The sequence below is a fragment of the Triticum aestivum genome, chromosome 2B, assembly GCF_018294505.1.
Source record: "Triticum aestivum cultivar Chinese Spring chromosome 2B, IWGSC CS RefSeq v2.1, whole genome shotgun sequence".
NCBI lineage: Eukaryota > Viridiplantae > Streptophyta > Magnoliopsida > Poales > Poaceae > Triticum > Triticum aestivum.
This window is the reverse complement of record NC_057798.1, coordinates 179612038-179618178: the sequence shown is the minus strand read 5'-3', so window position 1 is coordinate 179618178 and position 6141 is coordinate 179612038.

The following is a 6141-nucleotide window of genomic DNA, read 5'->3' as shown; positions in this document are numbered from 1 at the left end:
CTTAGCTGGAAAGCTTTTGCTTGTATCTGGCAGTGTGTGTAACATCCATCATACTCAAACAGAATAAGGTTTGCTTATCTAGCTCCAAGGCAGTTATAATCATTTACAGAACCAGGGTTTGCACCTACTGAGGAGGAGAAAGCCCCCCCCCTTAGAACATATGGATCTACCCGATTGCCAGCCGGCCTGCTTGATTTATTTATGAGAGGACCTGCAACAACGTAAGGTTTAAGAGTATTGTTTGAACCCAGAAGGCATGTGATTGTTTGGACAACCTAATGGCCTATGTAAAAGGTTTTTCCTGACCAAATGAAAGTCATGCTCAAAATATCACCCGTAGATAAGAGAGTGTCAAGTTCAGCATAAGACTTTGGTATATGAGGAAAGACCCGTCAAAATTTGGGAAAGGTGAAGCAAACCATCCCAGAGCAGAGTAAGCAGATCTTAATAAATTCTTAGGGGAACAACAAACAAAGGAAAAGGATACCCGAGTTGGAAACAGTTTCCTTAAGGTATGTTTATATTTGTTCCCTGGGCAACCAAATCTCAAGGATGAGATTTCTTTAAGGGGGGGAGGTTTGTGACAACCTGGTTTTTGGCCCCTTTCTTTTTTCTTTTTGGTTTATTTGGTTTTGCTCTGTTTTTCTTTTGGAGTGGATCTGTGGACTTGAAACCTGGGAGATCATCATTTCCTCTTCTCCCAAGTGGTTCATCATTCTCAAAATCATCCCAAGACCATGCCATTTCCATCCTAGCCCAAATCCCAATATTCCTTTATTGGGAATATTCCTTTTCTATTAAAGGAATTCTCCTATTTGCCCTAGGTTGTGAAGCAACCTATATTTCTGTCCATCCAAAAATTCCCAAATAATTCTCATAATTTCTTTGGGTCATATATTGCTCAAATATGCCCAAATCCTTCCTTGGCCAGTTCAAAAATATTCCTCCAATATTCATGCTTCCATTCTATCCTGAATGGCATTTTGTGAAGGAAGTGCCATTTATCCTATCTTGTTTGCCCCCAAACTTTTTGGGAATTCTTTCATGACCAAATAATTGCCTCGTGCCAAAATTCCACTTTATTTGCCTAGTAAATCTTCCTTAGTGATTTTTCAAAGTTTTTGTCAAACAGAAGCCATTGTGAAGGAACTACAAGCTAGGAGTATCCAAATGAGTTGAAACTGTGCTTGCCTCTTCATGTGCTCATATCATTACCCTCCTCCAATTTTTAGCCCCATACAATCACTTATGTGAGCACAACTTCAAATCTTTGATTATGTTGATATTTTCAGGTTGTGAAGCAAGTATAATTTATATTGCTTCATTAATTCTGAAAAATTACCAGATCATGCTCTTATCTATATAACATCTCTCCACCTAGTTTGAGGCCATTTCATTAAGCCATTTTGCCCCCAAAATTATTGCAAGTTTCTGGACGGAGGAGATGTTTGTGAAACAAGTACCATTTTGACAAGTCCATTTGGTATGAGATTTTTAAAGCATCTTCATATGGCCAAATAACCCTGCCTTGCCAAATTTCAGCCCAAGTTGCTTCTCTATGTAAGTGCATCAACCAAATCTCATTTTCTGGACCAATTATGCACTTGCAAAGCAATCTTGTTCATTTGTGATCCAATTATCCTCAAAACCTCCAAGATCGTAGTCTTTCCTTAGATAATCACCCCAGACAACTTATTTGGCCCTTATCTATTCCCTGTTGATCACCAGTGCACAGCCAAGTTTGTTACATCAAACTTTAGACAATGACTACCATTTAACCAGATCACCTCAGACCCAGCCATAGACTCATTAATGTTCCATCTTGGAAGAACATAATGCTAGACACGGTTTCCCCTCCTCTCGTGACCTCTCTTTGCCGTATCGCATGGTGACCATGCAGGTGGCATGCCAATTCACGTGCTCTGCTCGTTGTGGCTGCGTCCAAGATGTCGCCTATCTCCGGCCTCTCTTCCTCTCGTCGTCTTCGCACGTGTGACCATGTCCAATATCTTCTCCTCCTCGTCGCCGCCCCCCTGGACCCCTCTCCCCCTCCATCCGCTTCCTTGTCGGAGCTATCCGCCGAGCACCACGGGCGCACTGTGCTCGGTTTGGCTTTGAGCTCGCCATGGCATCTTCCTCCCCGTGTCCCTTGGCCCCCTCTACCCCGTGAGCTCCTCCCTGTTCCCTCTCATTGCCAACCGCCGAACTCACATGCGTGCCCACGCGTCTGCGGCGCCGGCCACGTGTCCACGGCGACGCCAGTGCGGCACCACCTTGCTCTGGCTATATAAGGCCACCCCGGTGTCGTTTCCCTTTGCCATCAGCCTCCCCACTCCCTTCTACACCTCCCAAACCCAGCAAATCCTTGCCGGAGTCCCATCTTCCTCCCCCATGTTCGTCGTGCCCGCCTCAACCTTGGCCTAAATTGGCTCGACGCCGAGCTCCTCCTTCCTTCTCTCCACCGCCAGACGACCGCCCGGAGCATGCTGAGCCTCCCCTTCTCTTCGCCCTCTTCGCTGGAGGACCGGAGCGCCAAGACAGCCGACGCCCAACATTGTCGTCCGCCAGCGTAGAAGTCATGCTCGCCTCCAACCTCCCCAGCGCCCGTACTACCCACAGGCGGGTGCGGCTCGCCCCTTGAGCATGCTAGTAGGCCGTGCTTCACGAGCGGTGACCGGAGTCGCCGGCTAGCCTCACCAGAGCCCGCTGCTCCCCCGGCCGCACGCGGGCGACAGAGGTAGAAGCCGATGACAGGAGGATCCCACCTCCCGCAGACCCCACCTAGCAGTTGCACGGGCGTTGACCCCTCCCTACCAGCGTGGATAAGTGGAGTCGTATTCGCCCGAATACGTCTCCCTTTCCCGAAATGATCTCCTTTGGCCAGCAATGTGTTTTCAATTCTCTAAAAGCGTATTCTGTGATAGTGTCCTTTCTGTTTTTTCAGTCAAGGGCATGTTTGTGAGGATTTTATTAAAATAGGTCCCTGGTAGAAAAACAATCATAACTCTTCAACCATAACTCCAGATAAGGTGATTCCAAAGCCCACTTCTTCATTTTGTCAAGCCCGTTACGATGGAATCATTTTCACCATGTTTTAACATTCTGAAAATGACCATTTTGCCCTTGCCCTTATTCATCCTTTTCGAGAGAGAAACTTTTCCGGCAATTCTTTCCGCAAGTTACTCGCACTTCTTTCCAGTGATTCCACCCCTCCCAGGCAAGCCACAACCTCCATTTACATGATTGCAATGCAGTGACATGGTTTACTTATTTGAACTTGTTTAAAATATTGCTTTAGCGACATGACTGTGTGCATGGCATTTCTCAGAGTTGTTTTTAATCTTGCTATTGCCATGCTACTGTTTGGATTACTAGGATATATGCTTGCAGTTGATGGATGATATGTTGCCATTGGATTATTAGTGGCTAGTATGATTATTATCATGATGGTAGTTGGTATGTTGCTTTGGAGTATTATTTTCGTAGATGATTCTTGCATGTGGATCTTAGCTGGATAGCTCGTTCTTGCTATGGGATTAGTAGTATTATCGTTCTTGGATTCAGCATGCTCTTAGTGTTTATGCTACCTTCGGAGTATTAGGTTATGTCTATATTATTCTCTGGATTGTGTGTTGGATATTTTTATGACTTGGTTTACTGGTGGATATATGATATTGGAGTATCAGTTATATTTTAGGGATAAATTTTCTCATTAAGTTGGTCAGGCGCCACTGAACTAGGCTTTTCCTATGCAACCACATTTGCCTTTATGGGAAGGCCCTAATGCGGTCTATTGTCATGTCTCTCATCGGTGCCTCAGTGAGGGAAGGTTATGGGCGTGCGTTAGCCTGGCCCTGTAAGCAGACATAACCTTGTGTGCCCGTAGTTGGTATTGAGATCTCTTGTCCCTGATTGGGACCGCTTATGTTTTGCCACAATGGTGGCCGTTGGATGTCATTGGTTGACATCGGGGCCACCCAAGACCTAGCCTAGAGGTGAGTTAGTCGGAGTGGCTAGGAGAGTGTCATGGGCAATAGATCAGTTTTGTCAGAACGTCATTGGTCCACCCGAATGGGAGTGCGAGGCCATGGGTTCCGTGGTGTGGGTATAGTGTGCTAACCTCTTGATACGTCCCCAATGTATCTATAATTTCTGATTTTTCCATGTTGTTATATTATCATTCTTGGATGTTTTACAATCATTTTATATCATTTTTTGGTACTAATCTATTGACATAGTGCCCAGTGCCAGTTGTTGTTTTCTGCTTGTTTTTTACATCGCATGAAATCAATACCAAATAGAGTCCAAACGCCAGCAAAACTTTTTGTGGATTTTTTTTGGACCAAAATACATCCAGTGGGCCAAAGAAGTATAAGAGGGTCGTCCCTTGGTGAGCACAAGACACCAGGGCACACCTAGAGGCCTAGGCGTGCCCCGGTGGGTTACGCCCACCATGGTGGCCTCCAGCACCGCCTCTTTGCTCTATAAATACCCCAATATTCCAGAACACTAGGAGAGTCGACGAAAATCAATTCCAGCCGCCTCCAGTTCCAGGAACACCAGATCCAATCTAGACACCATCACGAAGGGGTTCATCATGTCCATTGGTGCCTCTTCGATGATGCGTGAGTAGTTCTTTGTAGACCTATGGGTCCATTGGTGCCTCACGAAGGGGGTCAATCTCCATCAACATATTCACCAGCACCATCTGTTCTCAAACCCCAGTTCATCTCTTGTATCCGATCTTTGTCTCAAAACCTCAGATTGGTGCCTGTGGGTTGCTAGTAGTGTTGATTACTCCTTGTAGTTGATGCTAGTTGGTTTATTCGATGGAAGATCATATGTTCAGATCATTAATGCATATTAATACCCCTCTGATTATGAACATGAATATGATTTGGGAGTAGTTACATTTGTTCCTGAGGACATGGGAGAAGTCTTGTTATAAGTAATCATGTGAATTGGGTATTCGTTCGATATTTTGATGAGATGTATGTTGTCTCTCCTCTAGTGGTGTTATGTGAATGTCGACTACATGACACTTCACCATGATTTGGGCCTAGGGGGAGGATTGGGAAGTAATAAGTAGATGATGGGTTGCTAGAGTGACAGAAGCTTAAACCCTAGTTTATGTGTTGCTTTGTAAGGGGCTGATTTGGATCCATATGTTTCATGCTATGGTTAGGTTTACCTTAATTCTTCTTTCATAGTTGTGGATGCTTGCGAGAGAGGTTAATCATAAGTGGGATGCTTGTCCAAGGAAGGGCAATACCCAAGCACTGGTCCACCCACGTATCAAATTATCAAAGTAATGAACGCGAACCATATGAGCATGATGAAAACTAGTTTAACAGTAATTCCCACGTGTCCTCGGGAGCGCTTTGCTTTATATAAGAGTTTGTATAGGCTTGTAATTTGCTACAAAAAGGATTGGGCCACCTTGCTGCACCTTTTTTACTATTGTTACTTGTTACCCGTTACGAATTACCTTATTACAAAACTATCTGTTACCGATAATTTCAGTGCTTGCAGAGAATACCTTACTAAAAACCGCTTGTCATTTCTTTCTGCTCCTCGTTGGGTTTGACACTCTTACTTATCGAAAGGACTACGATAGATCCCCTATACTTGTGGGTCATCAAGTCTCTTTTCTGGCGCCGTTGCCGGGGAGTGAAGCGCCTTTGGTAGGTGGAATTTGGTAAGGAAACAATTATATAGTGTGCTGAAATTTACTGTCACTTGTTACTATGGAAAATAATCTTTGAGGGGCTTGTTCGGGGTATCTTCACCCTGATCATAAGAGCAAAGATTTTCTCCTCAACCTACTGAACCTACTGAAAATATTTACTTTGAAATTCCTTCGGGCATGATAGAGAAACTGCTAGCTAATCCCTATACAGGAGATGGAACATTACATCCCAATATGCACCTAATCTATGTGGATGAAGTTTGTGGATTATTTAAGCTTGCAGGTATGCCCGAGGATGTTGTCAATAAGAAGGTATTCCCTTTATCTTCGAAGGGAAAGGCATTGACATGGTTTAGGCTATGTGATGATATTGGATCATGGAACTACAACCGATTGAAATTGGAATTTCATCAGAAGTTTTATCCTATGCATCTGGTTCATCGTGATCGTAA